Source organism: Haliotis asinina, chromosome 6 (assembly GCF_037392515.1).
Source record: "Haliotis asinina isolate JCU_RB_2024 chromosome 6, JCU_Hal_asi_v2, whole genome shotgun sequence".
In the NCBI taxonomy this organism is placed as follows: Eukaryota; Metazoa; Mollusca; class Gastropoda; order Lepetellida; family Haliotidae; genus Haliotis; species Haliotis asinina.
In genome coordinates this window covers 59,838,540-59,865,307 of record NC_090285.1, presented here as the reverse complement: position 1 = coordinate 59,865,307, position 26,768 = coordinate 59,838,540, and the positions used below count along the sequence as shown (strand labels likewise).

Below are 26,768 nucleotides of genomic sequence, written 5' to 3'. Positions count from 1 at the left end.
ATTCACCTGAACCTCTAATTATAAAACAGAACAACAAAAAGAGATCACACCAAAAACACTAAAACTCAGTGTTACAGTTTTGATTTTCTTCAGATGGCTACGTTAACGATTGGTTTTTAAGACGCGTACGTGAATGACATTTCACCAATAAATTGTCGCAAACAGAATTCCGGAAATCAAAAGGATTTCCTATTGACTTTTAAGTAATACTGGCACAACTGTCAGGTTGTGAATACAAGAAGCCTTTAAGTCAGTAGTTATGTCTTTGTGGGGTAATACTAGATGATAGAACTACTGGAGTGAGTGAAACCCCTCGGCCCGATTTCCATACCAATGTGCATAGGTTTTGAGTATTTCTGATATGCAAAAAAAGCACATACAAGTCTTGAAGTAATAAACTTAATAACGAATCAAGTTGAGACAATAATGACAGGGAAAAGTGTAACTTAGGTACTTGTTGTAAATGTCTTTGGGTCCGAGGTAATCGTCTGACTCCTGCCGTACTGTGTGATTGTGTGTCGAACTGTGACGGTGTATGTTGTTCCTGGAGACAGGGACCGGATATCGTAGTTCTTCTGGTTTGCAGGAACAGATGGTGGAGATGCTGGAGTTCCTGGAGACCACGTTACTGTATAGGTGGATGTGTACCCTCCGGTGGCATCGGTATTGGTCCAGCTGATGTAAGTATTAGTTGTTCCTGTAGATGGTGGATCTGTGATGACTGGTTTTAGTGGACGAACTGAAAATAATTATGTTTACATCACTGACAAAAATGCCCACACTATCATGACGGACAATGATACACTAATGCTCCAAAGTATGTAAATATATTTCATAGTAAAAAGGCGAATATTACTGAATGTGTCATTATTTTGTATGAATTATGTTTTGAAAAGTACTTGTATATTGGCTAACGGCCATAAACATGAATAAACACACACACATGACTGGACATTCACTTTCAACAATGGTATGAATGATAAATGTATTCTCAGTCCCCTGTCACATATATTATTGCACCTACATCGTCATGAGTATTTTCCTGACTCTTATAATCTCTGATCCCTTGACAGCACGTTTTGCAGGTGCCTCAACCAAAAGACATGGCATTACGAACGTAATTCACCTACAGAGGACCGTCTTTTATTCATTTGGGAATTTTGTCATTGGCGTGTTAAATAAACAAAGATGTGAAAGCAACATAAAGAAATGTTATAAAGATGAAATACACGTTTATCCCCCAAAAAGTCCAATTTAAGGAAATATTGTAAAAGGATACCCGGTGTTGTCTATCCTTATAAACGGGTAACATTTTTTTATATCACATGGATGCATCCCTAAAACCTGAAAACCCAACAACACTCACAGGGTCATCCATATATCTGTGGCCTATTTTGAATACTCCCACAGATGTCTTTTACTATTATACTGTACTATTATTCACATACGACAACATTCATGCACAAAGAATTCACTGAACATGGCTGCTTCATCGATAACATAACATAATATAACATCCTCTTACTGCATTTAGCATCACACTATTTTAACAGGCCTACTAAGACGCATGCGCCGTCAAGCATACAGCATTACAAAGATGCACTGCATTTAAAAAAAACAAACGAAACTGCAGTAGATAATGTTAAAACAGACGCCAAAACACACACAAATATAGCGTGCATGCAAATGTAGTAAAATATTTAAAGAGCATTAACTTCTACGAGTAGTGATATAGATATAATCTAAAGAAAACATGACAAATCTTCTCATCTCATTGTTCTCATCGTTCTTGCGTCAAATCTTCAAACAAAAGGCGTCAGTGCAAAAGTATCCTTAGAGGTCCTGATTATTCTCAGACACGGATTCCATTTGATGTACAGTAAAAAATAGCTGTCAAACATTATGAGTGTACCGCTGAAAACAAGTAATGACATCAAGTACTTATTGACCCTCACATTAGCACTCGTCATTCACATAATGTTCCTGCAATGGTATGTTTTTATTAGAGGTGGGTATTGCAGAAAATGTTCATATTGCGATATATTGCAGTGTAAAAGCATATACGGAAATATGTATTGCAATATATTGCAAGAATATTTTAAGGAAAAACAACTGCTTCTGATCGATACATGCTTGATTTGTAAAGTAAAAACACAAAACAATCACCAAGCTTGATCAAGCTTTAACAAAACCTTTGATTCATGACAAAATATTATATACATGTAAATAATATTTGACACAAATGTAACAGGAAAAAGAACAATTTAATATCAACACAGTGGTTACGTATTTGAACTAGTTTCTGTACTCTCACGAAAGCCCCGAGAATTTAGATAGCAACTTGATCTATCAGATATCAATGGTCATTAATTGATAGAAGTGTCTATTTTACAACAAACGCATAACAAAAACGGAAATTTCCGAAGATTTCCGAGTGTTACGAATTTTTCCGAATGCATGTCAGAATACCGCTTTTCCCTCAGCGTACCGCAATGCGTATCGTTTTCGCGTCTGGACCGGTTAATACAGGTACACCGGTTATATTGCACTTCCTTATCATTTATAGCCATGCAGCACCATTGTCATCCTTCTACGCTGGCCTGTAAACAAACCAGACAATCAAGTGATCGATGTTGTCTAGAAATGTTGATATCCCGATACATACGTACATACATACCATACACACACACAACACACACACACACACACACACACACACACACACACACACACACACTCACACACACACACACACACACACACACACACACCATTTTCAACACCAGCATGTGCATTGATATTTCTTGTCAGCTCGCTATTGTCATGACATCGTGAACATAAAACATCCGGTAGCCATTGCCGAGGTCAGTGTCGAAGCGTGGAGTAGCAGACCCAGTGAACCAGGTGGTTGTGAGTTGTACTGGGCCCACGTGAACATTAGGTCTCTTACATATGGGGAAATATAAAGAGCAATATGTGGTGAAATATAGGACCACTACAAAGTAACACGGAAATACAATGTTTACTCATAGAAATGTATCAACAGTCTCCGGAAACGTTGCGACAATGAGGGACATCAACATAATGTTTATGAAAAAGAACCGCATCTTTTGTTAGAGAGTGTGAAGTCTGGACTAACTCAGAAATATATATAGGGTGTCTTATCCAAGGGACACAACTCTTCCTCGCGAATTACGGCACCTTAGGCAAGTGGAAATTGAAGACGTGTGCATGGCAACAGACATATTATAAGTGACTTGCGGTGACACTGAACGCACTCGGAATCCTGTTCAACGCACCTGTATTTTGTTAAGACTGACTTGGGTTTGAGACTCACACGGGGGCGCTCTGTGAAGCCCATTTCTACTAAAAGCACTCTAAAACCATACGCCCACACTCACTCCAAACGAGAGAGAGGATCGTAGACACCCACTCAAGTACCCGTTCATGACACACGTGCGGGTATAGAGCAAAGAGAGAAAAGGTGTCCCACACGTGCGGGTATAGAGCAAAGAGAGAAAAGGTGTCCCGGACTTGCCAGGGGAAACAGTTCGCTACTTTTGCGACATTCGATTAACTTAGCCGTTCTCACCCCTGAACCGGGTGACAAGACTACTGAAATTTCTCCTTTTGTCAGTGTCACTAACATTCCGAATTGTTCTTCACATACAAAATATAAGTGTAGGGAAAGTGAGATTAGGTTGACGCCGCTATTAGCAATATTCCATCAATATCACAACGGTGAACACATTAAAAGGTCTTCTCTCATTGTGCCCATGTGGGAAATCGAACCCGGTGTTCAGCACAACGAGTGAACAACTTAACATCTAGACTACCCAACTGTCCAACAATAAGAAACATATTTTGTAGGACATTAATAATGGTGTTCACGCATACTTGCTGTGATTTTGTGAAGTACCTGAGCAGATATCATTTGATAATAAAAACTACGAGAATCCTGCTACTGACATTTGACATGCATGTCAGATGAAAAGATGCGCAGCATATTAGGTGCTGCTCACATTTGTAATTCAGTCTTCGTTCCCTGCAAAACCTATTTAATTACATACACTTACATGGAACATTTATAGATGTCAACAACTAAAAGTAAGAACTCAACCATCTCCAACTTACTGTTCGTACACGGTACTGATGATGATGGCTTATACATCGTATCTTTACAAAGGCACTTCGTGTTTGGCCCTGTTGTCGGTGTACACTCAATGCTGGGGTCTGTAGTGCTGTCACACAAGAGTTGATTACTGCAGTCACCACCAAAGACTTGTTCTGAAAGTAACATGATGGCAGCACAAAACGACCTGACACATAGGGTGCGCGGTGAACGCTCGTTAAACAGGTATTAAACAAACTAATGGAAGAAGTGAATTTGTTTGTACTTTGAACTGTGATAGATTTCTAGGACATTTATCCCCTTGGTAAAACCCCTGAACGTAATTATAGCTTAGACAAACGCAGAAACGTCGTCGTGCCTAACACGAAGTCATGGTCATAGGTTTCTGTCTGCATGGGGAATTGTGGGACCCCAGACGACTGTACCAACACGCATTAAAGGAAGGCAATAACCAGACCAAAGAAAATAATAAGCAAAATCCTCATCATTTTAAGAACGTATATTCCTACTTGTAAAGTTACATATATTGCAGGTCATAGTACCATACATATGCCATAACACCTCTGATATCTGTTGTGTTACTTTGCATACAAAGTGTCCCTGGTAGGAAAATGGAAGACCGAAGCCAATATCCGTTCACACGCACTCCTTGACTTCAGTAACAACGAACGAGTGTTTTACTGCCATTTGTTAAGATCTTAAGTCAAAAGACTACATTCGAGTTTTAAACTGATAAACCTAATCTGTGGTCAAGTTGTGACAATTTTGGGAGTGAAGAAGTGTAACTTGTCTACTTGTTGAAAATGTCCTTTGGTCTGAGGTAATCGTCTGACTCCTGCCGTACTGTGTGATTGTGTGCATAACTATGACAGTGTATGTCGTTCCTGGAGACAGAGACTGGATGTTGAAGTTCTTCTGGTTTGCAGGAACAGATGCTGGAGGAGATCCTGGAGTTCCCGGAGACCACGTTACTGCATAGCTGGATGTGTACCCTCCATTGGCATCGGTATTGGTCCAACTGATGTAAATATTGAATGTGCCTGTGGTCGGTGTCCCTGTGATGGTCGGTTTTAGTGGGCTAGCTGAAAGCAGAGATAGTGACATTGATAAATGAAAGCAAACACCTACCATCGAGGATAATTATCACCTACAAGAATTTTGGCTATAAAGGCATAGTTATGTATGTCTTTGAAAAGAGATGAAAAACCCTGCTATATTTATGAACATCAGTATTCGTGAACCATCTGTTTGAATGATATTTTAGAACAGAGGCAAGATATTTTATTAGTGAGAGCTTCTTCATTGTATTACAATGGGACGTTTGGTACGAATCGTCGTAGTATTGTCAAGCAAAAGTAAAGTACAACAGCACGATGTCAGAAACAGTATACTGTTACATCTATAAGTGCCGTATGCGTCAGTTATATCTCGGTTTATAGAACAAGATGCACCGTTGAACTGAAGATTCCGAACAAAAAAACAAAGATGTAAGTAAAGGAACTCCCATACAATACTTACTTTCCGTACAAGATGATGCTGATGACTCGTACGTCCCATTTTTACAGAGGCATTTCTTCTCTGTCACTGTAGTCTGTACACACTCGATATTCGTTACAGAGGTGTCGCATTGGTCTATACCAGTACATACTCCACCAAAGATTTGCCCTGAAAGTAACGTGTGATATCAATACAGCAGTGAAAAGAACTGCATTTGAGAAAGTGTGGCCCCTCTTTCGCGCGTGTCTACATGATCTTTGGTAATGCATTGCAGAATAGTTGACAGTGCCGTACACCTCTAAATCAAACGTTTTAAAAAAATTATGGAACAAACAGCTTTTGAGCAAAGTGGTGTGGCATCCATAAGTAAACATGCTTTAGTTCTGAGACATACGCCCTTAGATAACGATATTGAGACCCCATAATGCTTTATTGAAAGTTTCGTGAAGTATTACAACCAATAGCTTCACATTAGATACTGCAGGTTGCGTTGTAATGGAATACTATCATAATCGAAAGTTTTAGATCTCGAATATTTCGAAAATATGCATGGTTACAAACAACAAGAGGTATGATATCTGTTTGACCAGCCACATGTTATATGGACGGCAAGGACAATTGCAAGAGGACGATTCCTTATACGGATACAACGTGTGAGACCTTTTCCTAGCGTAACGATGGCGGGAATATTGATAAAAGGTTGCACGTCGCAACAAAGTGTTATTTGCTATCGCGGGTTGTCAACGCGATGGTGAACAGGCAGCCTGTTGCACGGGGATACTATACAGAACTCCAATAACAGAAACCACCATCGGTGCTGTACTACATGTTCTCTTGATGACAAAGCAGCATGTTGCAGCTAACACGGTAAAGTGACCTGCACCTCAACACTTGCAGGCCACTGATGAACTACAAGAATTCATACTGTGTTGTGAAAAATGGTCACAGAGTTGTGATGTTTCAAGCCAATTATTTGGAATCCACCAAACCCAAGTGGTAGTCATATACCATACGCATTACCTCAAAACAAAAAACAAAAAACTGTTTTCATTGTCTTCTGCTGGTCATAACAGGCAATTAACCATGAATTGATCTTGCAAGAGTTAAATGATTCTTAAGGAACATATTAATCACAAAAATATATGTCAGAAATGTTTAGCGTTACACAAAGTAAAAATAGTACCTATCAGTTGTCAGGTAGTGAATACAAAACGTGGCTATTTATGTCTTGGTGGGATAAAACTGATGGCTAAACTACAAAACTGCATACTTGATGTTGTAAATTCCCGGGAATCCGAGTCAATCGTCTGACTCCTGCCGCCCCGTGTGATGGTGTGTGTAACTGTGACAGTGTATCTTGTTCCTGGAGACAAAGACTGGATGTTGTAGCTCTTCTGGCTTGCAGGAACAGATGCTGGAGATCCGGGAGTTCCTTGAGACCACGTTACTGTATAGTTGGATGTGTACTCGCCAGTGGCATCGGTATTGGTCCAGGTGATGTCAATATTACCCGTTCCTATAGCTGGTGTCCCTGCGATAGTGGGTTTTAATGGGCCAGCTGAAAGTATACACATTAACACTGATAACACTGGAAAGGCCACCAATTAATATCTTCGATAAGTGTTATAAAGGATTGTGAAAGTCTGCCTTAGAGTAGTGATTATATGTCTTCGTCATATGTGTTTCGTACATATACTTTGGTTTGTCTTGTAGGTTAGTGGATTATATGAAAATATGCATGTTCAAATGCCATTGCTAGTCGTAAACAGTGCTCTCATGAAGGGAGGTGATTGTGAACAGGTCTGATTTAAGAAGATATTCAGGTAGATGCGATATTCTCAAGTGCGTACTTACAGCGGTCCGACGGTGTCAATGTTCGTTAAGTTGTTAAGCTGTACCTAATTATTCAACTGTTGTAAATCCAACTGGGGTACTAAGCAGGTAGTCGAAGCACCATATGTTCCTACATTCCCTGGTATGGTGACTGAACATTGATCTGTAGCCTGGTTACACAGCAGGTTTAGAACGATTCTCTGATAATCGTGATGTTTTGCTGTGCTTTGTTGGCAGCTTATCCTAGTTTCAGTCTATTTATGATAACTGTATACATCTTATAGTAACGAAATAGCTTAAATGCAGCCGATGGGATTTTACATTTAACCCAATCACTCAAACGACGAGGACATGTTGTGCCCCTTCTAACAGAAACGAAATTTTCATTGAGAAAAAACACTGTCGGTGTGACACATGTGCATGTGTACGAAAATCCATGAACTGTGTTCTCGATGTGCTTAGAACCAGAGGTAGAACGCCTCAACAGGGGAACGCCTGATCGCATGTTACATGTGTTAACGTTCCCATGTTACATAATCGAAATATAACTTTGCCGATTATACCAGTCACTTCGACAATAATTACTGATACTATAGCTACGTGATGACTTAATATAGGTATTTGCCTCAGTTTAGATATATCCGCGGAGTGTTATATGTTTTATCAATGCGTTTCTTTAGTTTTTGACGCAGCATATATACCTAGAATTTTACAGAATTTATTTGTTTTCATATCTCCAAAACCTGTTTATCAACATTAATATCAGAATACCATTTTTGAATGACAATGGGAAAATACCAGCTGCTGGCTTTATTCAGTACACCCACTTGGGGGAACGAACCTTAACGACTTGCCTGACAGGTGAATGCTTCACCATTGTGGCAATCTCACTGAATTTACAAAAAGTGTGAAGGAAGAGCAAATAAGGATCAATAGAATGGCGAATGACAACGTCTGTTGACTTATCAACACACATATGTCAACATGACATGTAAATGTCACGTTGCATATAAAGTATCAAAGGTAATTTTTTTATAAAAAGGAAGACATTTTGCCACGAATGCATATACACCATGTTGCCATATTTTGGATGCAATTTCTGTATCTTTACACATTCATGTTTTACCATCAGAACTGTATGTACATTTTTAAAAGAAATTTAAGTGCTCTTTCACAACTTATATCTTGACATAATAAGGGATCAAAAAGCGACAAAACCGACGTTCTAGTAATTATATAACATGTGTCGAAGGGGAATATTCTTGAGAACATCCGCACACTCAAAACCAGTAGAAATAATTTCATATAAACGCCTAGGAACTTTAACGAAAATATAATATGAACCTGAGATCTGAGTGTACTTCCATAAGATTCGTTGACGGAGAAATTCAATTTACGGAAGAGAAATACATTTTCATAAACGTTCCCACAACCAATGGTATCAATGATTGGCAGCTGTAAATGTTTCTATAACCAAGATTTACGTGGCAAGAGACACATTTGTTAACTGAAGAACTGACTTCATTCATTTATATTTTATCTAATCGATCCAAGGGCGTAAACGATCATGGGTAATACTTAATACTTACTTTGAACGCAAGATGTATTGGGCCTATACAACCCATTCTTACAGAGGCACTTCTTGTCCGTTACAGTCTGTATACACTCAATGTTGGTGTCTGAGGTCGTGTCACACTGGGATGTATCAGTACATGCACCGCCGAATGCTTGTTCTGAAATGTCCAATTGCATTCATCACATACAGTTATGAATAGTCCGCAAAAATCCATGACACAAATTATAGACATCACAGAAGTTCAAATTATTATAAACAAGATTTCTAGATATTTCCCATGCGCCATAACCTTACGACAATTCTAATATTTTAACATTATATATTCACGTTATCGTTTTGTCGCTAACATCTGTTTTCAAATAGTGCTACTTGCTGTGTAATCAAAACCTGTTAGGAAAATATCATTAAGATCAAATTTATATGTAGTTATCACATATCTGACACGTGACATGTTCTAATTCAGTTTTAGAGAACCAGTGTATGGTATAAACAATGAAGAGATAGTTACAGAGGTAGGTACAAGTAGACAAACACAAACACACACGCACGCACGCACTCACATACAACACACATATTCATGTAAGCTGGAAGAATGGTTCAGGAAGACGGTTGGTACAGTATGCAAACTTGAAGTTATTTGGATGGGAAAAATAGATCGGCAGGTACAGAAGATCGAAGATAATAAGAGGGTAGGTATGCTTGTTGGCGAGTTAATTAATGTTATATCTTCCATATGCATACCTCAAATCTCGCCTTACAACACTTGTACGTAGTTTTATATAATTGTATATGGGCTGCTGTATCTTCCATGCTTCAAATATCCGCCTTGAAGCACTTGTATAAGTACTTTGTCAGAATATGTATCACTGCTTATGGCCCATGTTGTACCCAGGGCTGACGGCCCACACCATCGTACCGAAATAAAAAAAACCCACATGTAACCTTTCTTGGAAACACGTAAATCAATATCGAGGTGTCATCCCACTTGAATTCAAATAGCACCACTATGTCATTATATGTGTTGTGCATATCACTTGGAAATAGACAATTTCTAATAAAAGAAGACTGTAGAAATACCACCATTTGAATTCTAAGCTCCTCGTCGTTTTCAACAAATTTACTATATGATATAATGCCCGTACTTCCTTCTGTGCGCTGAACATGTGTAATCATCCATTAGTTATGAATCCTTTGACGCAAGTAAGTCGACGTCTATTTAAACCAGCTGTGAACAGAATTTAACATGTTCAGTGACATGTTAGACCAGACCAATTCTAAAAGCTAATGCTATCGATATCTGTAAGAAACCCATGATAAAGGCATAGTGAGTGACAATATCGTGATCATGTGTTTATGAATCACCATAACACTGTAACACTTGTCACAAGCACACACGAAGGCCTGATAACCTAAACATAAACAAGACCGTGTTGTAGAGGTCAATGCAGTGGATTTCATCAGATATGGTACGTTTGTTACCAATGTGACAAATTTGAAAATGTTCTCCGCAAGTCAATCATAAAGTTTTCTAAGCTTTTATTGTGGCATGTTAACCATGAGTAAAAAACCTTACGAACGCTCTGTCTGACGCTCTTTCTTGTTGTAGTGAGTATCAGTAGATATACAAAAGCCGAATATCCATTACATATTGCATTTTTGTTAGCACACTGTGTAAGGTTTGTACTTCAACGCCGAAATCCACTGATAAAGGATAAAGTGCCTGGGGCTACTGCTGATAGAAGAAATAGTCTTCGTACAAGCAAGGTGGCAAGCAAGGTGATCTGAGACGTGAAATTCAAGGGAACTGGAACTCTGATATGATCAAATCTGAGGAGGCTAAAAACTGCAAAGTCTGAAACATTACTTTGAGTGCAGGTGTCGCTGACTGCGTCGTAGTAGTGAGTGTCATCACATGCACATATGTTGAATCCATTACAAATTGCATTGGTGGTAAGACACTGTGTAGGGTTATCACAGTTATCTCCGTAAACCACTTCTGAAATTAAATATGTGCATACAATACAGTATACTTTATTATTTGTTATACATATTCTGACAGATTCTAAATGTCTAGTCATTACTTTTAAGATATAACTTTAAAATGTTGTATCTTCAGTAAACAGAGTTTCCTGAAACAGATGCATGTCTGAAGCACAATACAGAAATTCCAAACATTAATCCTGAAAGCAGAATGTAAAGTAAATACTAGGGTTTGGTGATTAGATATACAGTTCCTGGAAGTGAACGAAATCACACATTAGTTGTTGCGTCAAGGTAAATGCTTTGTAAGCATCCAAGAACTAGTATGTATGATAACTGACATAACATTTAGAGGAGTGAAATGCTTTTTATGCGGATAGATATATACCTACTTACCAAAGAAGTACCATTGACTATTGATTGCATAAACATTATTCATATACATTACATCGATATGTAATAGACATTCAAAGGGCAGTTCAAGTGCACTTTGGTTATTGTTTAATCATTTATATACTGAAATATTCATCATAACAAAACATTGACAAAACCCCATACATGTACTTGATATTAAGATGGAAAACTGCATTAATGATGGAAAGCTGTGTTGAGGATGCAGTTGCATATGTACACCAAAAACTGTCCCAACTGAATTAGCGTTATTGATTTTTTTATCGTGCTGTTGACGTGAGAACACTTAATTCCAAATATTTCCGTCGGAAGATGCACGCTGAAACTAACCATGGATGTACAACAGTTGTACACAAGACTATTAACAAAGCAGTGAAGATCCTTTTTGCAGTATTAAATGAAGGGTTTGTGCCACACGAGGTACTGAATGAACATTTGCCAAGAAGGGTGAGTGAGTTAAAGTGTAAAGTCACTTTGGCCACATTTCAGCCATATCGTGACTAAAAGGGTGACATTCAAATAATAGTCAGATAATATCAAAATCTTAAAAATATTCCTGCGAAGGACAGTAAAAGAACTAGACTATCACAGTTAGAGATGGCATGTCTTTTGAATGTACACGCTATTTAGGACATTAAGATATAAAAACAGGCAATAGAACACTAGCAACTGAAGACAGGTCAACATACTAGAGGACATACAGTGCCCATGTTATCTGCTGGAACCACGATGGCAGAAGCAACTGGATCAGTATATACCACTGTGTTATTATATGCTATTTATGCTTGAGTAGACAATATTCTTGAAAACAGTAGGTCTGTTTTATGAAAACCAGTCCCATGACTTCTTCATAGTTTTATTGCCATTTTGAATGTCATATTTTACACGTAGCACTGGCAGGTCTAATAACAGAACATTTATATGTATTTACTATGTGCAACGCAGAGAAGGATAACGTGCATGGCGCTACTAGTGCTAGAAGGACTATCCTCTATGCAAGCTGGGTGGTAAGCAAGGTGAGGAACTGGAAGACAACTGTTTTGAAATCCTAGGCTGAGGAGGCTGAGGAGGCTAAACAGTAAGGTCTGAAACATTACTCTCAGTGCAGATGTCGCTGGTTGTGTCGTGGTAGTGAGTGTCATCACATGCACATATGCTTGATCCATTACAACTTGCATTGGTGGTAACACACTGTTTACTTTTATCACAGTTACCTGCGTAAACCACTTCTGAAATTAAATATGTGGAAACAATTCAATATACTTCATGCTTTGCATTGGTTATGCATACCACGGCAACCTCACGTACGTAATTCAGATAACTCCTTAAACTACTTATGAAATTGAATATGTGAATGCAATACTTTATAGATCAAGCTTTGCAGTCTGATGAATGGCATGATAGCTTGATGGAGTTGACAGTTTGATGTCTCTGAGCTCCCTTTGTTGCTGACACTGTATCATATGTTGCTGAGTTGACTTTACCTTTAAACTCACAGAGAGAACTAACTGCATAGGCTTTAAAGCCATTCCAAATAATAAGCCATTACTTTTAAAGGACAAAATGGTAAATGTAGTATATACTGTAAATAGGGTTTCTAGAGACAAATGTCTGCAATGTGATACCTAAACACAAATATTAATCCTCAAAACACAATGCACACGAATTCTACAAATTCGGTCATTAGATAAACGTACACAATTTACACAATCGAACGACAACATGGGTTAGTTGTTCTATTTAGCTAACTGAAATCGTTTGAAATTACTGAACACCTAGAATCTGTGTGACTGACGGAACATCTGGAGTCAAATCTATCTGGATCATACTCTTACTACATGCCAAAGAATTACTCTTCACTATTAACTGCATAAGCAATTGCAATTGTTCATGTACATCTAGTTGCAACAGGGTTGCATTCGGGGTGCCATTCGAGTATACTTTGGTGATTCACTAGTCCCATATTTTCTAAAGCTTTCATCATAACAAATCTTTGACAACACCTCCTACATGAACGTGGTATCAAGAGAAAAAAATTAACGTTGTACATGACAACTATTGGCGTTGATAAAACCGAGGGTGGTGCGGTTCAGATATTGAAAAATAGTATAGAGGATGATAGTGCAAATATATGTCACAGATTGCTCACACAGAATTTGCATTACCGACTATTCTGATTATGCTGTAGGTGCTATAACATTTTATTCCCGATACATCTTGTGGTGAGAGGCCTCCAGAAAATAGCTATGGCAGTACAACAGGTGTACACAAGTAGCAAGAGGTTGGTAATTTACTTGACGTACTTAATACAGAAAGCTCCATAAAACACTTCTGAAACTGAACATCTAAATACAATACTTTTAAAAGGTAAACTGGAAAAGGTAATATATTCTGTACACAGAGACCCTCAAGACAATTATCTGAAAAGCGAAAAACCCAAAACAGCAACCCCAAAAACACAAATTACACAAGAATTCTCAAATTCAGTGTTTGAGGTAAACATATGTAGTTTCTAGAATGGAAGGCATCGGTTACTTGTTCTTCTATGCTAACTAAACACACGTGGAAGCAATGAATAACTACTATCTGTGATGACTGACATGCTATCTGGAGTGAAATCTATGCCCTTACTAGATGGGAAAGGAATACCACTCACGGTCATCTCCATAAACAATATATACACCTAGTTGCAACAGAGATATTTAATGTGCAAATGAAATATATATTTTGGTTGGTCCCTTCTTCACCAAAACCTTCATTATAGCAAAATGATTAACAAAAACACATACTTGGTATCAAGATGGAGACGGCAGGGTAAGAAACCAACTAACGTTGACCTATTTGGTTCCAAAATAGGCCATGATCCAGGAAGAACGGGTGTTGGCGTTGCAAATGTTCGCCAACGATTGCCAAACTAAACTAAAGTTAGCGACTCTTTCTGATCAGGTTGTAAGCCGTTGCAGAATTTCAGTTCATTTCCTATCTCTTATGTCTTGTGAAGGGCAGGCATAGAGACGCTGCCCATTGCAGTAGGCAAAGGTCAATCTATTAATAGACCATATATCTGCATATATTATATTATGCTAAGAAGGATAAAGTGCCTATCGTTACTGCTAATAGAAGATAGAAACAAGGTGGTAAACAAGGTGACATGAGATGGCCAATTCACTGGAAGTGGAACACATGTGTTATCAAGTCTAATTTGAGGAGGTTGAATATGAAGGCCTAAAACATTGCTCTGAGTGCAGGTGTATAGATAGGGACTACCAGGTGCAGGTGAATAGATAGGGACTAGGTAAATGTAAACAGTTCCTACAATGGAAAGAAAAATAGTGGTTCGTTGTTTGTCCATATAGTCTGTGACCACTATTGGCTTTAATAAGCCGAGGATGGGCCGGTCCTGGTTATACCAAACAGTATAGAGGAGTCTGCTGCAAATGTTCATCAAAGACAACCTCAACTGAATTGGCATCAAATCAAGAGCTTGTACCATGTGAAGAACAGAAGGAATATTTCTCAAGAAGGCAGAAGTAACTCTGTCCCCTTTATCCATCAGTACACATCATTGTGTTATTATTCCTTCTGTTTGTTTGAGTATACAATTTACTTGAAAAACATTAAGGTCGCTTTCAAAAATGGACATTTCAATGGCCCCCTAAATGCCCTTTGTTGACATTTACATGATATACTTTGAACGTATTAAAGACAATATAAAATCTAATTACATAACAATTATATGCATTTACTATGAGGCATGTTGAGAAGGATAAAGTGCATGGCGCTACTTCTGATAAAAAGAAACACTCGCCGTAAAATCAAGGTGGCAAGCAAGGTAACCAGAGATGGGCAATTCACTAGAAGTGTGTGCTATCAAGTATAGTTAGAGGAGGTTAAACACAAAGGTCAGAAACATTACTCTGAGCGCAGGCATCACTGGCCGCGTTGTAGTAGTTAGTGTCAGCGCACCCACATATGCCTTTTCCAGTACAAATTGCATTGCTGGTGTTACACTGTGTGCTGTTAACACAGTTAGCACCGTAAACCACTTCTGAAATTGAATGTGCATTCACACAATTTTCCGGTTCCAGAACAAATTGCATTGGTGGTTCTACACTGTCTCATGCTATCACAGTTAGCTCCATATTCCACTTCTGAAACTGAACATGTGTATACAATACCATAATTATATAAATCATGTTATGGACTAGTCATGAATATCAAGATAACCTCTGTGAAATTCACGAATACTTTGCTTATTCTCTAGTCCCTCATTTCCCACTACTGACAAAACCACGCATGTGTACACGTTATCATGAGGAGGAAGGGGTTGTGTAACAATAAAAGAAACGTTGTCGATAGTTCTTGTTGTTACCACTATTGGCGGTGGTGCAAGCGAAGATGGGGTGTTATGGAAACCACAACTGAGGAGGACGATGCCAGTGTCCACCAATTTAAAAATATTAGCAGAACAAACCAAAGTGTAGGCTTTTTAATATTTCATTCCAGACATATCCCGTGATGGAGAGGCCTGCACAGACTGGCCATGGAATTAGAACAAAACACAAATAAGACAATACAGTCACGACTCGCTTCGCTGTAGCTCAAGGGTTTGTACAATAAAAGGTAAGAAGAGGGTATGTATGTAAAGTATATATGTAGAGGGTATGTATCATTAATAGTGTTGTGGGATATTTATATTGCGTATATATCCACGCAACAACACCGACAGAGCCTGCAAGCAGTGTGAGTCCCAAGGTTTTCTTTTTTTACACCCGGTCACAAGTGGGGATCGAGACCGACACCTTTCGCTTACTGTCGGCGCCTTAGTCAGCTCTCCCACCATTATACCGATATATCATGAAAGAAGATGATTCTAATACAGAGTTGTTATTGATTGTTAAAAATATCTTAACCAATAAACAGAGTCTTATCTTATCACATGTGAAGATGCGCCTTTCAGAACTGCATAAGCCATAGTCAGAAGCATGTGTTGCGTTAGTTAAGAACAAGTATTTCATGCAATTTCACATGATGGGCGTCAAGGTCAGTACTTTGAATGACCACATTGGCAGTAATTTCTACACGGCACCGACTCGGCACAGACTGATCACCCTTCGTGCAATGCGGTGGTCAGTTGTGTCTGAGGCGGGTTTGGATGATGACGACAGTCGAGTTCATCCTATAGGTGTTCTATGGAGCTTAGATCTGGTGATCGAGAAGACCATGGCAAGACACTGACTAGACTAGAATTGCCAAAGCAGCGGACCCTGACGCGTGCTGTATGTGAAGTAACGTTGTCATGCTGGAACACCTCCTTCTGTCAGGTCATCGGAAGCATGTGACATGCAAGGACTTCGCTCATGCTCATGTTTGGTCGGAAGTTTTCTAAAACCAGGGATGTGTTGTGCAGTCTTCACGGCTGTGACAAGACGCTGGCGCAAGTAAGCACTCCGGATGTAGCGATCCTAGGCTTGCGCGATAATTCTTGTACACCCGCTTCTTGGGCAATCTTGGGCGGATTTGGTCGGCAGGAAACGATCCCAAATGTGAAATAATGGTGCTCCGATGAAAGTCGAAACGTCGGGCAACAGTAGACAGCAACTCCCCAGCTTCAAGTCGGCCTATGGCGATGTTTCGGCACTCAGTCGTGGCAGGGTGATTTCCACTTTTCCAGTCAAAATAGAATGACAACATTTTAACACGACGTTTGTCTTTTGGTAACGATCAATGCCACGTGCTTTTCTGCTTTTACTTGCACGCGAAAAAATCATTATTACTTAGATGTAGCATAAACTTTACATATGTAGTAAGTTAATATTCGCGAAGAGGTTTGCATATTATTCTTTCTGATCCTGTCCTCCTCCTGTTTGCATTGAATGATGCCTCAAAACATCTCTTTCAACACGTGCAACATGTGTGCAGACATTATACGGGTGTATTGTGAGGTGCCTGCATTTGCAAAAGGAACTGAGCATTTTCTCGATTGAGATATGTTCTTCCATGAGTTGATAAAATCCTATACCATTACACTTACCATTACAGACCCTAACGTCACGGAAACTGTAACTGGACTCATTTGTGAACAATACAGAGTCCAAGCCGTGTGCACAGCACGCCAAATGTGGTCAAAACTCAACTATGTCGGCCATTGGCCCCGCCAGCGGCTGCCTGTGGTTCTGCCACTGACTTGTCTGTACAAGTCAATGTTCCGAACTGCCTATACAAGTTGGCATCGACTCTGAAGATGCAGCGCCAATATCTTGTTTGTGTTGACATGAGGCGACGAATTAACGCCGAGTACGGTATGTCTAGAGTGTTGCCCTGATGTAATTATGTCTCAAGAGAGACATTTCCGGTGAATATTAAAACCTCTTGTAAGTCCCTAAACGTTGATTTTCAGCACGCCGTAGGATCGTGTAATGTAAAATAAAGATATACTTGACGCACCCTCGGTATGTCATCTTGTCATCATATATTGTCCTCAGTTACAAATGTTTAAACACGGACTGACAATTGACTTTGCGGACAAAATACAACTCACACAAATGCCTACCATTCTTGCTTATAAATATATTTTATCTCTTAATATTTAGCAGGTGATTGTGAATGAATGAAGTTACGTATGACAAACGTCTTTTTCTCGTATCTTCTTTTTCTCCGTACCATTATTCTATGAATATCCATCAATATGAATAGATAATATATAATATATGATATGAATAGTAACAGTGATGACACCATTTAACAAACAAGCAATACTAAAATGGTGAAATTCACGTTTTTGTGTTACTTTTTAAAGACAACCCTACTGGTTGGTAAGAACATACATCTAACGACATGGATGCACACTGATGTCAATACTTTATAGAATAGGGGAACAGTCGTGATGACCGTTTGTGGCAGATGTAACAGTTTGTGGAATCCCTGTAAATGGATGCAGGTGACCAGGTGTGCCCATATTGATCAAATACATACATTAATCTACATATGTATCTATGATTATAAATTGAATAAGTTACTTTCCTACGCATATACGATACCTATAAATAAAAAGTAACTGACAAACAATGCTGCAGTATCTTGAGGATAAAATCAACGTTTTGTTGTTTTGTTGGCATTTTGGATCATGTCAAATGCTATGCCACGACCACCGCAGCGGACTACAGACACCTCTACAGAATCTCCGACTATAAGTGGCGGGAATTTCCTTTCTATTCACATGCATTTGACGTTTTTTCACAAATTCTATGCATTTTTATTTGTCCAGCCCATTTCCTATAAAGACTACAGTAGATCATGCATAGATCCATGAAGGATAACTATCCTGTTTATTTTTGCCTGCATAATTGCGACAAATGTTATATTTTCGGGTTCTATTTCTTACTTTCCCCGTATTCTTACCACCTTGTCTCACGTTTTCAGGAAAAACATATTCGAATATGGTGGTTACTATCATTTGTAAACCACCTTTCACTGGCATATTTATTCCGTTTTGTTACAGTCTGTCTCACAGAAAACAATCATATTCATTGTGTAAATAGATTGTGTACTTGTGTCGGTTCAACAAATAATAAGTTTTTATTGTTGAATTTATACAACTTGCATATTGCTTTTTCTCATACCTAAAATAGCCGAACAAACTACGCAGTCAATTCTTAAGTGACAATTTTACAGGAATATTATGGTGTTTAATTACATGTAGAGGCGTTACTTGTGCTGCCATATTTCTGTGATACTGCCACAGTTAATACAAAAAGGTGTTAATAGATGAGAACGTACGGGCAGTTGTTGCGGCAGTAGTCGCAGTCGTTGAAGTGGAGGCATTGCTCATCTGAAAGTGGAAAGATTATTTAATGAACGCGTAACAATTGTGGTAATTTAACTACGCTATTGTAATCGCAACACCTGTTTACTGAAAGTTTGTTTATCAGGGTTCATGTGTTCTGTCCTCCTAGGCAGAATCTACACACACGCGCGCGCGTGCGCGCGCACACACACACACACACACACACACACATATTTATATGTGCATATATGGCATTTTCATTAGATGTCAGTGTGGCAACCAGTTTGGTAATATTCCAAGGGATTCGTGGGTACTTTTAAGTGCACAGGGTTTGCTATTGTACACTAGGATTTTGACGTTGAAAGCGTTGCACACAAAGTTGGATCACGAGTCCCGGGACTTAGCCAGCTCGCCCACCACATGTTACAGGATGTTAGAGGCAGAGACACAGCTGGTATCCTCATAACGTTTCTCGTGTTTTTAATAATAGTGATCGAGTGTTTATAGTGAAAATGACCGAATTTAGTTTCACGCCGCTATTAGTAATATTCCATCCAGAACTATCTTCTCGACTGCCAGATCACAGTCGAAGAAAACGCTATATTGCCAGCCTTAAAATATAATTCAATAAACAACATAATGTAAGCAATATAAGACTTCGGGATATTTAAAATCTTTCTTGCAAATATCGATCTTTAAGAGACGTTATTGAATTATATAATAAACTTGCCAATACGACATCGTCCTCTGCTGATTACCCAGTCACGTTGGAATTTCAGGGAACGCCATGGCTGATTTTGTTGTAAAGGCATCGCTCAACAAATCTGTGACACTCAAATAGGTTGAAATAAATTACATGAAATAAATCCCTACATTGCACCTACTTTGGTTGTCAGTCCAGATTTGAAAAGGTCATCATGCGACGATGTCGTATTGGCCATATCAGATATGCTAGTTAAAAGGTGAAGATCCTCCCTTTTGTATCCCTAGTGATGAGAGAATCACAGCCAAGCATATCCTGCTTGATTGTGTTGAATTCCTCACCACAGGTGATATATTTTACTGTAAAAACAGTTAACGATCTTTTTACAGCTGTTAGTTCTCATGTAAATGTTTCATTGATGAAATCTGATCAATATCCTCGGATGACAGGTTTTAATTTATATAATTTACCATAAATTACTATGTGCACCAATTAAAGTTTCTCTTCACGATATGGTTGGAATATTGCCGACGTGACGATAAGTTATAACTCACCCACTCTGTAATGTTCCATCAACATCAGGACAAGGAACACCAGAAATGGACTTCAGACATTTCACCTTATAGGAACTCGAACCCGAGTCTTAGACGTGACGAGCAATCGCTTTCCACTACGCCACCTGAATTGTGAAAACTGCCCTCATGCCCCAAATTCAGCGGCGAACGTTGTGATTTTGCATCGAAATAACGTTTGCCCTGTGTCTTTTACGTTTACGCAGTCATCTTGCACTGAATGCTACCCTTCAACAGCAAGAGTCAGTACACACTCTCCAGTTACAAGCATTTGTGGATAATTTGTTGGCGGGTCCTGTGAGAGATCAACTGATCTTATATTACATTCAACTAATGTAAATGTAGCATGTGAATAATGTATTAAGTTGTATAGATTGTATATATTGTATAAATGTAATATGTGAATATTGTATAAAGTGGTGACGTCTATTATTCTGACGTAGATCACCCGTCTAGCCATCATAAGCGATTCCTATTTCAAATCACAAAAAAATTAAGGATCTGTTCACTAATGTCAGTTCTCTTTAAATTATTGCATTTTAGATTTGTTTAATGATAACTATTGTAAATAGATAGATAAATATCTTAAGATTAGAAGCTTAAATTAGTAACTTTGATTGCCATGAGCTCTATCCTTAAGAGAGTACTGTAAAATTATTGTCCTGCTGAGAGGGTACGTAAGTCCCAAAACATTCCAAGTAAATTAAAACTATCCTTGTTTTTAATCGTAGCATACGTTTTCATCTATGGCTAGACATGTCCAAATTGCTAGCAGCTGAAGGGATTGTGTAAATCCATCTAGGGTTCGTGCAGGAAGCAGTTTACTGTAAGTCCCCATGGCCCCAAGTATGGAGATCTACTTTCAGTTGCTGGCAATCTATACCCTGTTTCCACGTTGACGTGTTATTTCTGGTTTAAAAGTTTTAGGTTTAGTTACTAGTTTAATATGGATATCTGTGATACCTTAGTGTGGAATCCGAGAAGGGACATTGTCGCGTTGTCGCCCTCTCAAAAACAAGCAAATGAGGCGAAGATTAAGCAAAGCGCGACAATGCGACAACGCGACATTTCGCCTATATGTGGCATTGTCGCGATGTCGGGTGACGCGTTTTTAATATCATTTTCTCTGTTCCTCCAAAGTGCGACACGCAACATAGCGACATTTTGCAATATCAAAATATGTCGCCCTATTCACTAAAACGCGGCACGCGACAATGCGACAACGCGACATTTCATCGAAATGTCGCGATGTCGCACTGTCTCGTGTCGCGCTTTATTAAAATATTGACCATAGTATACATTTAACAAATTGACTAAAACGCGACATGCGACAATGCGACAAAATATGTTTCGCATTGTAGTGTCAGAAACCAGCTTTCCCTCCCTCACTCCTCTCACTCCGCGACGCTCCACTCCGCTCCGCTCAGCTCCTCTCACTCTTCCGCCGCTCCGCTCCACTCACCCAAGGTTTATTGGTAAATAGCAAGGTATTTCATTACAATGATGTTTTATGATGCCCGTTTTCATTTCTGTTTGAATCCTACATTATTAATCCTGCACATAGTCTGATTCACAATATACCTCATAATTTTCTCATGCGGATTCTATATGCAGCAATACACATGTACTTGTACCCTTTCAAATCTACGGCTGCTATATGTTACGGTGACAACTACACTGACAGAGTCACTCTACTGTGACTAGGCTCAAAACAAATTAAAGTCTAGGGGGAAATAATACATTTAGGCAAACCAACCCGTTTCACCGGCAAACCTGCCTCCACTTAACCGAAATAGTGAAGGATAAAATGAGAACCACAACAAGAAACGTTTTAGAACTGTACTATACTTAAGATAGATAAACAGTTTTACTTACAATGGATAAAAAGCATAGATGGCACCCTATTTTCTAATAGGTTAAAGTATGAGGACCGGGAGTAACTCAAAGAAAGACTGGACTATAGGATATACCTTAAAGTATAAAGGAATACCAGGGTAATAAAAATATAAATGCTGCGGAGATTTGGGCGCGAGTTTTCAACCAAACAGTAATCACCAAAAAGCTATCTTAAGCTCAACAACAAAGGATTATCCTAAATCCTAACCCCAACTCCGACTTAGCAAATATCACCTGGAGAGTCCATCCTTCGCTAGTCACCTCAGTCGTCCATGGCTGGTTCCCGTCGGTCCCCTCCTACTGACCTCTGGCTAACCCTATTTATAGCCCGATGGGGGACCTCGGAGGGGAACTGCCTTAGCGAGACTTCGGTCTTTGGTATTGACCCTTTACAAGCGAGAAGTGTGCTTTTGAAATTAAGATAATTACCGAATAGGTGCCATAGGATAACAAAGTATATATAAAGTATATATGGACATAAATCTGACAACATCCTCTTTACGATGATGCACATAAAAATAGACATAAGAAAACATATCAAGCGTAAAGTGCCGTTAACTGACTTCAAACTGCCTTACAATACTGGGTTGAAACACTTTAAATTCCAACATTTTCAAAGTAGTAATAGCTAAGTGTACCAACCGCACATCAATAAAAAGGACAGTGTCACATAATAAGGATTAGAATGATGTAATATAACATAATATTGAAATATAATTTTAACCGCAGCGACAGCAATTCTACATACACCAAACACTGCCCTTACTGTACTGAAGATAGCCACTAGGCTGTCACGTGATTAAGGCCGGGAGGTGGAATTCACGCAGCCGTAACACTATATCATCATAATTTTTAGCAAAATGGTCAGTCTGAATAGAACCATTCCGTTAAGCAACGACACTCTGGACTTCACGGCAATATGTACGATCATTTATTATTGTTCGATCCCTGGGAATTATTCTTCCTGGCTTAAAATCAACTGACGGAATTCCTGCTTGGGACCATACTTGCAAGAATCTTTGTCAGCAGCATGGGTTGCTGAAGATCAATTCTAACCCGGATCTTCATGGTGTTAACGAAGTCTTCATTCTTACGCCAAACTGGTACCAAAATCGTCCACATGTGATGTCATTACACAAGGTTCGATACAGCAATACATACTACAAACGTTTTCAACAAATGAACTTAGTTTGATAACGATGCAGATGTTCTTTGTAGTACATCGTTGACAAGGTAACAGACAACAATATATTTCAGAAAGCAAGATATATATGTTTGTTGTTATACATTTGTAAATGCGAAAATAGTATTCGTTACTTTTGTACCAAAACTATTCTTGCATATGACCATCACAACACCCTACCTATTACAACACATATCTTTTGTTCATTCGTCAAAAAATGATATAAAAACAAAAGTTATACATATTTAATGTTCAAATGTTAGATATCTCGAGTAGCTTGAGAGTGTTATAATGTCCCCATATACTGATTCAAGTGATACATATATTATCAGACAGTTACATAAAAACAACATGTTTCAATTTCATCTCCAGGGAGACTGTAGCAATTGCAGTATGACGTCATTACATATATATCATGACGTCACAATAGGGACAAGGTATTGAGTGACAAGGTCAAAGTTTACAATGGTTTGACATTGGTTTGAACTTATCTATGAAGCAGTGTTCATTTAACATTTGTTTTAGTTTGTCCAAATTTTGAACTTGATTAAAAGGAAATATTGTGAATATCGTTTCCTTTAGCACAGACATCTAGATGCTCACTTAGTGGGATACATCGGGTTTCACGACACTTTATTTGTTGTTTATGGACACGAACCCGGGCTATCTAAATAGATAAATGAAATTATTGTGGATATTCTTTGTGTCAGGTTATATGTAAGACTTTTTGTATGGCTCGGATGACAAGATTTAAAGTTTAAATTATTACGTATCTTTAGGTCCAATTTCAGCACCGACTTTATAACCATTGTGTCCAGGAAAGCTGTTTTAGTTTCATCTACCTCCATAGTGAAGGTAAGATTTTCATCCATGCTATTCAAAAGTTTGTACACTGTATTTAGTTTCTCCTTAGAAAATGTCCAAACAGCGAAACTGCCGTCCAGGAAGCTTTTCCAATTATCCATGATATAAAGGGCAACATCCCCTCCATAATATATGTATGAGACTTTCTTCTTTATAGCAATAGATGCATAGTTGCTGCAATATCATTTTGATATGAAGACAAGAAATAATGTATGTCTCCACACATTCATTTGCTTTATCGTATGTATGAACCTTCTACACTTAAACTGAAAACAGGAGTCTGTAATTTGTCAATATTGAGAGAAATGATGATGGAGGGGTGAACATTACATATAAGTTACCGGGTGATGAATCTAGAAGTTGTGTAATTTTGTTTAATATCACCAACTGATTTAGTTATGCCAACGCTTGATTACACACGCTTGGATCTCCTCGTGTGCCGGTAAGGTTTCATTGTAGGAAATACGAATCATGGCATCATTAGTGAAGGAGTTGTAACGAAGATACAATTTGTCACTTGAAAGTTCAGCTGCAAATGTGTCGTGAATGTAATCATTTGTCACCTGAAATACGATTTGCAACGTGCATGTTAAAATAATAGTTACACGCAAAAGGTTTGCTTTTGTTTCCTACGTGGACATATTCTGTCATTGTTTTACAGTATAGTGCTATATTTGTAGCTTTTCTCTACTCCACAGGGGACATTGGTTACGATATGTCTGTTGACTGACATTGGTTTGATTTATTAGTTCACAGAAGGTCGCGGGTTAAGTCAACAGCCGTGTCATACCAAAATACAAACAATGGTACTTGTTGGTCCCTGCTCAGCACTCGGCATTGATTGGTACAACAAGGACAAGTCGGCTCGGAGTCAGTATGATGTATCTGAGTAGGCTATTCGTTTTTAACTGCGGTGCAATATATCAGTGATCTAGCACTATAGTGCTATGATCTAGTATAAGCAGCAGCCACACATACACACGTATGCACGTCGTCATATGAGCGAAATATTCCTAAGCACGGCTATAAACCCCATTTCACCTCACCATTAATTTACACATAAATACTGATAAAAATTGTATATTCTTTCATCAGTTTATTCCCAAAATAACATTAAAATCACCACATTGTTATAAATACATTGTATATGATGCGGCATGTAACACCGGTAGCTAGGAATGCTAATATGAATTTTAAAACAAAAGAAAAGACAGTCAGACAGCACCCGTCTCTCCAAAATTACATTTTTGTATGAGAATATGTCTGACTTTGCAGTTAAATCCATATCTAAGAGACCTGTGAAGGTCCGGGGTAGAACAGACCTTCAGCAATCCACGCTTGCCATAAAAGGCGAATATGCTTGTCGTAAGAGGCGACTAAAGGGATCGGATGGTCAGGCTCGCTGACTTGGTTGGCACATGTCATCATTTCCCAATTGTACAGATCGATGCTTATGCTGTTGATCACTGGATTGACTATTATTTACAGACCGCCGCCATATAGCTGGAATATTGACGAGTGTGGCGTAAAGCTAAACTCACTCACTCACCATATCTAAGCTGCCAGGGGATTTCGATAAACATTCATATTACGCGTTATTAATTTTGAATTCATGCATGAACAAGTTCTGGTTGGTAAGTATTCTTGCTACTGTGTCGGTTATTCACGTGTGCTAAATATTCAATACTGGCAGTTAATAGCTACATCTGCAGTAATTCTTGGGACAAATAAGACCCGAAGACAAAGCACCTGAATCTATGATTAAGGTTGTCAGATCATAACTTCAACAACCACATACCAGGTTAAGATGTAACCATAAAGAACTGCTTCATGTCGTTTTCCAAGCTGAAAGAGTCTGTTACGAGACTGTGTTTTTTGTAATTTGCGTCATCATTGATTAAGTGATAGTGATTATTGGGTCAGCATGTTTAGAGTTTTGAGTGATAGTTATTATGGGTCACATTACGTATCATAAATGTTCAATGGCAATGGTATTTTTAGCGGCAAGATATTTGGATAGCGCTCTAGTTACCTGCCCTTGGCATTCTACTGTTTACTTCCTGTACGCAAAGAGTCTGAGTGACTGACGATATTGCCTGACTACTAACATTGTACACAAGCTCTATCTAGTATTTTCTGCTGTCTGTAATACCAAGATTCTGATGAGTTAATATTTTATATTTGCGACCCATTACCTTGGACTTGTGACTCCACGGCATTATACTAAACATCTGTCTTGTGTTTCATTGTAATTTGCTCATACTTTGCTTAATATGTTATTGAATGTTTTAGACTTGTCCGTGTTATATTTTGCTGGCTGAAAGGGCGTTCCTGA

At 38.6% G+C, this 26,768-nt stretch overlaps 1 pseudogene; it reads right to left on the bottom strand.

Moving 5' to 3' along the window:
* The window catches only part of LOC137286179 (tenascin-N-like), a 57,058-nt pseudogene that overhangs the window by 24,672 nt on the left and 5,618 nt on the right, over positions 1-26,768 (bottom strand).